This window comes from Athene cunicularia, assembly GCF_003259725.1.
Source record: "Athene cunicularia isolate RWA chromosome 7 unlocalized genomic scaffold, athCun1 chr7_part1, whole genome shotgun sequence".
Taxonomy (NCBI): Eukaryota; Metazoa; Chordata; class Aves; order Strigiformes; family Strigidae; genus Athene; species Athene cunicularia.
In genome coordinates this window covers 8,094,678-8,106,509 of record NW_020799107.1, presented here as the reverse complement: position 1 = coordinate 8,106,509, position 11,832 = coordinate 8,094,678, and the positions used below count along the sequence as shown (strand labels likewise).

General features: G+C 43.8%; 1 long non-coding RNA gene across 1 annotated transcript; it reads right to left on the bottom strand.

The window, feature by feature from the left end:
* Positions 1 to 7,862: 7,862 nt before the first annotated feature.
* On the bottom strand, positions 7,863 to 11,819 carry LOC113482247. The gene is made up of 3 exons (XR_003398804.1): positions 11,648 to 11,819; positions 9,558 to 9,908; positions 7,863 to 8,740 (listed from the first exon to the last, which is right to left on the bottom strand). It is a non-coding gene; the product is annotated as an uncharacterized LOC113482247 (long non-coding RNA).
* Positions 11,820 to 11,832: the final 13 nt, after the last annotated feature.

Here is an 11,832-nt window from a genome sequence, read left to right as displayed (position 1 = left end):
GGGTGGTAATTTAGGTTGGAAAGGACACCAGTGGAGCTCATCTAATTCATCTTCCTGATTTAAAAAAAAAAAAAAAAAAAAGGCTAACTTCAAATGAAGATATTGGTTTAAGTGTTTTGTTGGATTGAGACCTAAACCTGAAAACTGAAAGGTCTGCGTGTTTCAAGCAGCTGAGAGGAAGGCTAAAAGACCAGGAAAAAAATCCAACCACATCTGCAGTTATCAAAGTGAAAAAGCAATAGTCTCACAACAGAAACATAGCTGGTAAAATCATGGAAATACTCGTTGTGAGTCTATAAACAAGTTTGCACTCAAAACACTGTTAAAACCGGCTCTTGGGATTTCCTCCCTGAATTCACATCACTTATAGAAAGTGTCTGGATTGCATGTTTATACTGGATCTCTGTATAGATTTTGATACATCTCAGTGAAAGTATGGCAAATCAGAAGGCTGTTAGCCCTTTATTTTTTTTCAAGGTTTCAGTGTTTTGAAGTTCCTCTCATGTCATATGAAACCCTCAGCTGACAAATAAGCACATATAAACACAGGGTATGTGATTAGTCTTTACCCAGCAGCACAAACTTGCCAGGCAGTGTTTCCACCTGTGTATGATCACAACAAAATATATGCATAGATGACTTCAAGTGGTCTCCATGCTATCTGTCTCTGAGGGATTTCTCAGCATCCAAACCTTCAAATGTGTCTGTGTCAGTTTGCAAAAGGCTCCTGCACATGTTTCAGAAGTGTCTTCGAATCATTTGTTGCTATGTAGGAAAGACTACTGTGTCCATTGCTGCAGATATATCGCTCGGTATTAATATGAGGAGGCAGAAACATGGATAGTAAGATACTAACCTCGCAGTATATGGCACAGTGAAGAGGGGTCTCAACAGGATGCAGTAGAGTGGATGGGATATCTAGTTTTAAAAAGTCAAACAGTAATAAGATCAGGGTTGTACATCAACGCCATACATTTAATATGGACTTGGGAAACTGCACAGAAGAGACACGCTGCTATAACTCGCACCCAAACAGGACTGGGCTTTCAGACCGATGACCTGATAGCATGGGAGAGCACAGGGACTCTGTGTTCAAACACTTCCACAAAATTGCACAACCAAAACGAGTCCTTTGCCACTGCAAATATACAGCCCCTTCTTGTGCCGCCACACTGACAGCTGCAGAAAATTATCCCTCTTTGCAGACCTTGAGAAAGCAAATACATAGGAGGGCAATGGGGTGGGTCGTTTTTCAGAAATTGCTTTGAAAAATGAAATTTGAAAGCTAAACAATCTGAGGTTTGTCTATATAAACAATTCTCTCCCCCAGGAATCCCACTATATAGAGACAAATCTAGTCTGAATATGGAAAAGAATATTCAAATGAAAGGCCACAGATAAAGTGTATAATTTGTGTGGGCATGAAACAAGGTGGGGATTTACCTGTATTTTCATAACCCCACCATTACCAAAGACATAGCCTGAAAATTTCAGGATTCTTTATTGAACATCTTCTTTTCCTCCCCTTTTTAACATAAAAAGCAATTTACTGACAAATCATTCTGATGTAACAGGTTTTTGCATGCCTGAGATCATGGCTAAGCTTTAAGCAAGAAAAATCAATAAATGATGTGTAGCCGTCAGCCACGTGTATGGCAGGTTAGTATTATTTAAACAATGTTATCCCTGCAGAAGGAAAGCAGGGGAGCAGTATCTGCTGCTTCAGTTCAGCATTCAGCATAAGCCCCCCTCTCTGCAGAGGGAGCTCAGGGAGCCCAGTCCCCCCAGTGAGGCAGCAGGGTGCCCCCACTATCCGACCAGCACCACTGCCTCTGGGACGTGGTGACATCTGGGGACGAACAGGCTCCATATTCTCCAGGTAAACTCCTCATCCTCTGGCCATGAGGCTGCACGCTGTGGCTTGGGAGAAACTGTAATTCAGGCAAGACTAGAAACCAAAGTGAGATGCAGTAAATAATATTTGTACTGCGAGGGACAGGTTCCTGGTTGGCGCCTTCTGTAATCACTCTGCGGAAGCTGGCATCCTTTCCTGGTATGTCTGTGTTCGGATGGGACTTCCCCTCCAGCTCCTTCCCTGCTGCTCTCAAATGCCTGGGCAGACATGGCATCTCTGCATGCTCACAAATAACATTGTACAGCCGTGGGCCAAGTAGTTTTGTCTTGTTAACCCAGACCCACAGCTTGTCCCCCGCTGACACCTGTGAAAGCCTCACGATTCAGAGCTGGGGCTGGACTAACAACCAGGCTAAGCCAAAGCAGCTGGACCTTGGACTTGGGAAGTCAAGGTGGGATCTTCCTCCCTTGTAATGTTGACGCCACGTATGTGGCAATGAGTGGCCCTAATATCTTTGGCCAGTTCCCCCGATGGCACTGCCAGAGGTATTTGTGCTTGTGTTCCCTAAGGACCCAGCAGCCTGCAATGCAGCCTGTTGTGAAGTCAGGCTATGGGCAAGAGGAATTCGTTGAGGCTGAAGTGGATATAAATAGCATTAGGGACATACAGAGAAACACTGTGGCCTCTGTTCATCTTAGAGAGGCTGTGTGTCACATGTTGCCTTCAGTTTATTAAGTAATCAGCTATTGAACATCAACAAATAATCTTGTAACTTCATCAGGTTCCTCTAAAGCAACACAAGGTGATGCTTTGCTCATCTGGAGAAGTTAAAACCTAAAAGAACTGTAAAATTAAGTCAGAGTATTCATTTCTGTTGGTGGTCTTAAAAAATAATTATTTAAAATACTAGAGTAGCTTGCCTATTCTTGAAAACCCTTGTGAGATGATCTGAATGTATGAGTGTTCAGAAAGGGAGAGCACAGTTTACCCCCATTTCCTTTTTCGCTTGAGGCTGAGCCAGCTCAGGCAGGGGCACAGGCAGGGACAGTGTGCGTGGATGAAGCTGCTCAGTGTCAAAAAACATTCTTTCCCGTTTAACAACATAAGTTACTCTACACTGCCTGGAAACTGTGATAAGAAACAGGACAGTGCTTTAGACACCATGCTCTAGATTTTGAATAATGTACTACCGGGATGTTTAAAATAGCTAAAGTGCAAACTGATCACGCAGGCATAAAAGGGCATGCTGGTTACATAAAATGTAATAATGTACCTTTCAGCAAAGTGACATGTTCCATGTAGAATATAATGTATTCTATGAAATCGGTAACATATAAGACAGTGGAGAAGAGTTTCAAAGACCAGACGGGAGCAAGGAATAATACCAGAGGGTAGCACATGATGATATACGACATGTGGAGGAAATAAAAGAATTAGATTGAATCTCGGGGAAGATTGAAGTTCTCCATGAGGAGATAAATATAATCTAAAACAAAGATATTTGGTAGGAAGGAGCTACTTACAAGTCAGTCATGTTGGAAGTGCCTAAGTGGATAGCAAATCAGATATGAGCAAGCAATGCAATTGAAAAATAAATGTATAAATGCCAATGTAATTCTGGCCTGTGCTGTGACAGGGAGGCAGAAGGGGACACTTCTTCTCACAACACACAGGCAACAGTACCTGGTAGGAACCATTATCTTTGGGAGCCTTGATAATAAAGCTCCAGCGATCAGAGGTGACAGCGTGACGAGGAGCGAGGATCCCGCAGAGAAGTGTGGGATGCGGAAGATACAGACCTCCACTGGAGCAGAATTCAGTAAGTCTGGCTGAGTGGCAACCAGCACATGGATGGCTGCCTCCAAATAGCTGATGCAGGCAAGTGTGGTGGACCATGGGCACAGCAAGCCCGAGATTGATCAAATGAAATGTCTTCTTGAATTTCAGTCAAAAATGGTCAGTAAAGCTGCTCTAGCTTCCTACAGAAAGGGGTAGGAGCCCTGCCATTTGTCATGTGAAAGGACTTTATACAACTGATTCCCTAAGGAGTGAAAGGGAGCCCAGGTGTTACATCATGCACCATCTCACTCCACGGCAGCAGGGTTTTGGGACTACTACTGGCAAAGTTGAGGTCATGGACTGTAAAGAAGGACTGAGATGAGCTAGAAGGGTGATACACCTCTCCTTTCTCCTGCTCTGCCCTGAAGCCAGGATTGCTCAACAGCTCAAAGTGTGTCAAGTACTGGGGGTGGCCAGTGGGTGTCAGTTTTGCTCTATGAAGCAGCTGATGGAGCTTCCCTTATCTAAAGTAAGAAACTACCTCTTAAAGGAGGCCGTGGAAAAAAAACATTCCCATGCAGAAATGTGAGGCCAACCCCACGGTTTGGCATTATGTTTTTTTCATAGCTCTGTCTACTTTAAGAGCAGTCACAGATAGTAATTCTTAGAGAAGTCGTTGTCTTAGTTTTTCCTCTTTCAGTATGTCTGATTTTAGGGCGATGACAAGTGAAGGTTTTCAACAGAGCTCTTTTGTCTTACGAAAGATGAAGCCACCATCTACAGTCAGACAACACTTTATTTCAAAGAGTCATATGTGCAAATGTGCAAAGATCTTGTATGAGCCATCTAGGATAACCTCACTGGAGGGTCATGATTTTGCTGTCAGCCATTAAGACAACTCAATATAGTGTGGAAATCACTTTAGGATCAAGTCAGTGCTAAAGACCTTTAGCTGCTTTGGATGCAATTTCCATGGAAAACATCTTCAGATTTTAAAGATTGCTTTCAATTGCTATTTTTAACCAGACTTCAGAGTTGAATGTAAAATTATACCCTTGTTGAATTAAAAACCATCCCAACAAAACGAAACCAGCAGCAAGCCACTACGAAAAGCATTTGCCTTTCTAATGCAATGAGTAAGCTAAGACCTGGTAGGTCTATACCTACTATAGGGTGTCATAACAAATTCTGTGTTTTGAATGAGGAAAGTTTTGTTATGAGAAGAACACTCTTTAGCAGTGTACTGATGCAATAAACTGGTAAAAGCAATTCAGAGAAGGATTTTTAAGAAAAAGACGATGATAATATCTGCAGGTTTTTTCTATTTATGTCCTCGTTCATAATGCTGTAAAAACGGATTTTTTTTTCCCCACTTTTGTAGATTTTAGATGGGGTCTTTTCAGCTGAAATCAGTAGGAGAATTTCTGTTGATATTAGTGGTATAAGCCCAGGTCTGTGCAGTGAAGAAGAGATAACTGATCTCGTTCCACCACCCAAAATCTTAATTAGAAGATTCCCTCATGTGGCTAATAAACAGAAACTAACATTTGTTCTTCCAGATCTCAGAAAAAAATGATAGTGTATTGGCAGTAGCTGGGAACAAAAGATTGTCTTTTTAATATAGAGACTGAATGATGTCTTCATTGATTTAAATCCCCAAAGGAGAACTAAGAATTGGAAACGCTTCCCTCTTAAAAACAAACAAACAGGAAAAAGGAGGCATTTTCAAACCACAAGAATGAAGTTATGTTTTTTCTGCTTGTGCAGTTATGTGTGGGTAATGTCTGGATGTAGAGAAATGTTATTCCTTTCCTGGAGTAAAATAAGACTAATAAATAAAACTTTGAAAAATGAAGAAAACCTCTACCACTAAATGAATCAGTATCCTAAAAAAAGTCTGTGGAGCACTCCATCAGCTCTGCTGCTGGAGCAAGACAGAGGAATGCTTCGCAATAAAAATTAACATGCAGCTTTAAAAGGCTGTGGTCAAACATTGTTTCATGTAACACTGAGAGGAGCGTAAAAAGATGCTAATGTTTTATTTTTACGATCTAAATTGTTGCTTGTGGTTAATCAAAGTTAACCTGGCTTCACTTTAAAACTGATTATGTGGCCAGTTAATTTAAGGTGACCGTATTTTCACAATCAAATCACAGGACACTCCTATGATGACACTTTGCTTAAGGGCACAAAAGAGGCATACAACCCCCCTATTTTTTAAATGCCTCTCTCTTGCACACTCGCACGGCCTCTATCGCAGCTGTGTCCAAGTCCTTGCCCCTCTTGCTGAGGTGTTCCTGATTCTCAGCACAGTTGATAGAGTGATAGAGGAGAATAAATACTATCAGGTTTATTTTCTAGATGAAGAATGGAAATATGAACAGGGATATTCACCCACTGTAAGTAACTGATTTAGCTGGCTGGTATCTCCAGCCTCCTTATGCAGTCACTGGAGAAAGAAATGCTCCCCTAGAGAGTGACTACAAGCAGGAATCTTATTTTGGTGCTTGGAGTTGCAATCTGAACTCATCAGTCTTCTCCATGGACTCCAGGAGCAGCTGAGGAACAGGAGGCTAAACAAGGGACCTATAGCAGAATACCACTTGTAAATGGGGGGCAGAAATGTATATCCTCCTCCGAAGCAAGGCATGGAAAGCGAGTCATCCACAATCTGGATTTAGGCTTAGTTCCCAGGCTGTCCTTCACCTCTGAGATGACAGCCTTTGGCTCAGCTATGCCACTTCTGGAGGTGAAGAGCTTGGTGTTTTTGTTTTCTAAGACAATTTTACATTCTGACTTAATTACTCATGAGACTCTGATGACTTGCCATTTCTGCAATGACCAAAAGACTGGTTCGGATGGTAGCTTTTCACCCCCAGCACTCACTGTGGTGGTGGCACTTCACACTTGAGTCCACACGTTGCGTGGAGCAGCACAGAGGGGACTAACCCCTGCCCTGCTCCCCTGGCCTGGGACAGCCATGCCTGCTCTCTGGTTCAGGTCATGTTACAGAGCCCCACACCTGCAGGAGCTGCTGTCAGCCTGAAAGATGCTTTAGCTGTTTAGTCCCTGACCACGACAGCAGGTTTTCGACCCACCACCCCTTCCCAGCTCCCTACAAGCACCAGCATGGTGCTGGAAAGAGGGTGAAGAAAGACAGACAAGGACTAACGAGGGTAAAGTACATGCCAGTAAATCCATGCTGACTTCTTTGTAGCAATGCACACTGAACAGGGGTGGTGGTGTTTTTGGCAATGTGTCAAAGTGAGGAGTGAAATGAATAAACAGGACATCATTCAGATGTTTTGAAGAAAGACCCTGGGACACTGAGGGAAACCATGCAACCACACAGGTAGAATCAGAGGAAACAGCCTGCTGACCAGGGAGATCTGCATAGGTAGGTTGGATTCAGAGAGAAAATGTCCTTATTCCTTAATTCTTTGCCAAGCATTAAAGAGCTGTAGTGTTCAGAAATGTATACATAGGGTGGCCTTATCTAGTCTGTATTTCACCCAGGATGCATCTGCAGTGTATCAGGCTGAACCCAGAGGTCAGTGTCAGAAGCCTTACAAGACCTGCTCCCATGATGTTTGCAGCCTAATTTGGTAGAAGTCTTCTGTATTGTAGAAGCCCCTTCAAACCCAAGTGGCGACCTTTGGCCTTCACATTAATCCTGTCATAGAGAAATGGAAGAACGCCATTCCCGCCAAATTTTCAGATGTTGCAAAGCCATGAGCCTGGTCGCTTGTCACTGAACGTTTCCTGGCACTCTGCAATACTCAGCATGATTGACACCTATAATTTTGCCAAATTTCAGCTCAAGTAACAACTGTCTATCTGCCTAAATGCCTCCAGCAACTCCAGTAATTTCAATCGGTCTAGCGTACTTTTGTATCAGCTGCTTCATGAACTTCACAAGTCTGTGCTGTTCACTGTTCCGTACTGGATGTATATCATTCTGTTGGTACTGTGACTTCCAGCCATAAGCAAAGCAAGAGTTAATTCTTAATTTTGTTGAAGTACTAACTGAGAAGCTAGGTCATGCATAAATCCTCATTGTGCTAGGTGCTGTACAAGCGAAGAATTAAAATGATCCCAGGCTGAAGGCTTCTCTGTTAGTAGCTTGTGTCATAATTAAATTTTGTTAGGACACTTTAGAATTTCCCTTCCTCACAAATGATATATCCATATACATTTATATCTCCATAATAAAAGAGAAAGCCTGTACACTTTTATTATTGATAATAAACCAGAAAATATAATACTATTTTTCAAGTAAGTTGGATATAGCAATTGGAATACACAGGGGTGAGGACAAGGATCTTTGTTTCTTGTACACTTTTGGGCTATATATACCTAAAGTTGTCCACTTTACAGAAGAAGGAAAAAGTATTTATTGTGAAAATTGTCTCTCATGGAACACACTGAATTCAGGTGCTGGTGCCCTTTTAAGAATCAAATATTGCGTCTTCATGAATAAAGCTCTAACAGTAAAGATAAGAGAAGAAAATACAGCAACATTGTGTGATATATTAGCAGAATGTTTTACAAAGTCCCCCACAAAGCATCCGCTGCTCTTGAAAAGCCTAACCAGCCCAAGTGAGAAACTATTCACAAATTTAGTATTCAGATTACATACGCTGCCTTTTCAACTGCTCTCTGTACAATGAATGCCTGTACAACTACAGTAACAGACACAGATCTACAGTTTCTGTGGCCTTTGAGCTATTATGAGTATTGTGCCTCTCCATAAATTACATCTGCATGTCCTGAAAATACCAACTGTTTTAACAGGAATTAATCTATAGGCTTTTATCCTGGTGAAATACAAGGGATACAGTATGTTGTGTCCCTTTTAAAATTAATAGGGTATACTCTGAGGATATTAAAGGGTGTTCATTATTTTCTTTATAGGTCTCTTTATTGATGCATATAAGCATAAAACAGTGCTTTATTGTAGTAAAGAGGAGGAGACGGAATAACGAATAGATTAGTGCCTATATGGTTTTGAGATTGCCCAACACAGAGCTAAGTAAAGAAAGGTCTACGTTTGTCCTCCCCAAAGTATGTTGGGATTTGATCCAGGTTGTCTTCAAAGTGCCCCTTCTGTGGGTAGAAAAGAGACTGTTCAGTCTAAAGGCAAGAAAGCTGATGCAGGGGGCTGCCGCTCTTTGGTGTTCATAGCTGTCCAAGACAGCAGTGTGTCCGATAAATCTAAATAAAGCTGGAGCTTTTGCCGCTATGAACTACTATGTATGTGAATACCTAATAGAAGTGTTTTGGGAGTGAACTCCTGGAATACCTTGACCTTATACAGGCATATAAAAAAGGAGGATTAGACAATTTAAGCCAGAATTTAAATTAAAGCATCATGGTTGTTTGAGTAATAATTCTCACACACGTGCATGTGCATGCACACACATATATATGGGTTAAATGTTTGAATATTTTGCTGAAAATAGGCTGAGCCCATCCCTAACTTATCAAAGCACATTACTGACAAGAGATGAGGAATTAAACTCTCCTCCCAGAGTCCCTGTGAGACAGGAGAGCTCTACTGTCTCCAGCACACAGCAGGAGAGCTCAGGCCCGGGGGAGACTGAGCGAATGTCCGGAGGGACAACGTGGGTCTCAAGAGTAGGTGGCTGTCGGCACAGGCTGTGATCCTCAGGCAGCGGGGCTTGTGTGGCAGCGAAGGCTTCTTCCGTCTTGCTGGTGGAAATGGAAGGGGCAGGGGCTGCCCACCAGCCCCACAGGAGCTTCAGCAATGGCTCTTGCAGAGGTGTGCTGAAGTGACCTCTACAATGCGGCACAAGACCATGGCAAAGCTGAGAATCGCTCTTGGAGCATTGCTCGGCAGAAGAAAACCTCTCATGGCATTATTCCCCACGGTTCAGGGAAGTAACGACTTGGCTGAAATTACACGGAGGACCTCTGAGCGTGCTCGGATGGGAACCCATGTCTCCTGATCCCCAAACCGTCGCTGGGTCCTGAAGCTCATCCCAGCTGCTCTGCTGAGGCTCGTTTGGGGGCAGGTGTGTGCTGGATGTAAGTCACCGCCGAGCTCTCGCTGCAGCCCCCGAGCTGCGTTTTGCATTGAAACCAGTGACTCACCCCCATGTTGCTGTAGTGAAGATGCGCTCATCTCTGCAGTCCTTGGAGTGAACAAGCTGATTTTTAAAGGCAAACCTTTTCATTTTATTCCCTGTCCCTTACTTCTCCTTTGGTCACTCCTTGTTTTCACAGATTCATTTGGTTTTGAAAGCTTATAGAGCTGCAGGATTAAAAAAAAAATCAGAAATAATTACTGTAGAGGATGGGTCTGGCTTTTCCTATCAGCTTCCATGGTTCAAGCAGGTTCCAGCAGTTTTGGGAGAAAAGCTGTTAGCTATTAAATTATTACCTGTAAAGAGAGCCAGCTGGAAGCTTTCAGTTTTCAACATTTTTGATGAAAAGTACCATAAAAATCTTGACAACTAGACTTGTAGCATTTCAATGACATGTTTTGCATTTGTCCCGGCTTTTCAGTGGTCTGTGAAAGTGATCAAAGGCTTCAAAATGCTGCCGAGACCCGCATCTCAGAAATTTTGACCACCCAAAATGAAGGGGGGGGGCAGGGAAAAAGGCAAAACCCAAAGTGTGCGCTGTTGAGTGAATTCATCTGGACAGCTTTCGGGAAGCCACTTTCCATCTGGAGAAGAATGTCCACGAGGAGAGTTATTCCGGCATAAACTGTTACGATATAATTACACAGCTATAGCTATGCCAGCCTATTTTCTGATGTAGGCAAGCCAAGTCTAGTTGTTGAAACGTAGGCGTGGGAAACAAGAAGTCTGCTTTCTAGGCTCAGCTCTGCGTGCTCTTTGTGGCCTTGGGCCAGTCCCCTAACCTTTCTGCCTCCTTCCTATGCAAAATGAGAAGACTTAAATTAACCCACTTCACAGGGGTGGCGTAATGACTAATTGGCTAAAATTTGTAGTGCTGGGGAGGGAGAGAGCTGTCTATTAACTTCAAGTGTCTTTGGCTGGCTGAATAATTTACTGTGTTTTTAAAAGTGGAGTTTGTCTCCCTCTCTCAGGATAGGGCGGCTCTGCCACCACAAAGCGGAACGTCATTTGATGTGAAGTGGCTGAGCTCATAAATCCTGGGTTTTACTTTGCTGTCCCTAACCACAGTATTGCGCTCGCGTGTAGCTGGAGCAAGAGTTAAGGCTGTAGTTAAGATTTTGCTCGAAAGCAAAAAAATTTACAGTACATGGAGCCTTTGCAGGCTTTTGATACACAAAGAACATGGGTATGTAGCGATGAAGGTGCTCTCATCAGTGCACGTCTGAAACTCGCTGGCAAAATGTGTGTGTTATTCCCCTTTGGTACCAGTGAAAATAAAGGATAACTCCCTGCTACTCCTGTCGGTTGCTCTGTTGGGTGAAAAGCCTCAAGGATGTGTGGGCAGCCCGAATTCCGGTGCTTCCTAGTGTTTGTGTGCTTAACTTTGCAAATTTAAATTTAGTATCTGTGTATATAATACATGACATACACAACCACAGCTTCTAAATGGACCGTTAACTCTGGTGCCTAATAATGGCATTACCACAGTCACCAGCACCCAGCAGTGCAGCTGCGATGAAGAGATGCTCGAAGAAGAAAAAAGGATGATGCTGTTGCGCCCGATCGAAGACCTGTCGAAGGCAAGGAAAGCTCCTGTCAGAAAGCACGGCAAGCCTTCACGCTCGGCCGCGAAGATGCGGGGTGCTGCTCTGCTGCAAACGCGCCAACCAGCTGCCGTGGGTTTGGGTCGGGCCCCCAAGGTGGGGCTGTGGCACTCGGAGGTGTTACTTCAGCGTCGGCTGTGAAGCAGAGCGAGGGTTTTCCTCAGGAGTGAAGCAGAGCTGGGTTTTCCCCCTTTCCCACCACGTCGGCTTCTCAGGAGAGGGGAAAAACAGCGCGGCAAAGCTTTTATTTTACCCGGGCTTTCTCTCTAAGCGTAACACTTACAAGAAGGGAAAGAAATTACCTCATATTTACTTTGAATGTTCAATTAGATAACAAGCACGGCAGCTCTGGACCCTTCCCCTCCGGCTTTACGCCGTCCTCCGACTGCCCCCCGGGCTGCCACCGCGGCAGGAACGAGAGCAACGCCAGCGCAGGCGGGACGGGCCGCGGCGAGGGGCGGCGGGCGCTGCGCTCCCGCGGCCGCCC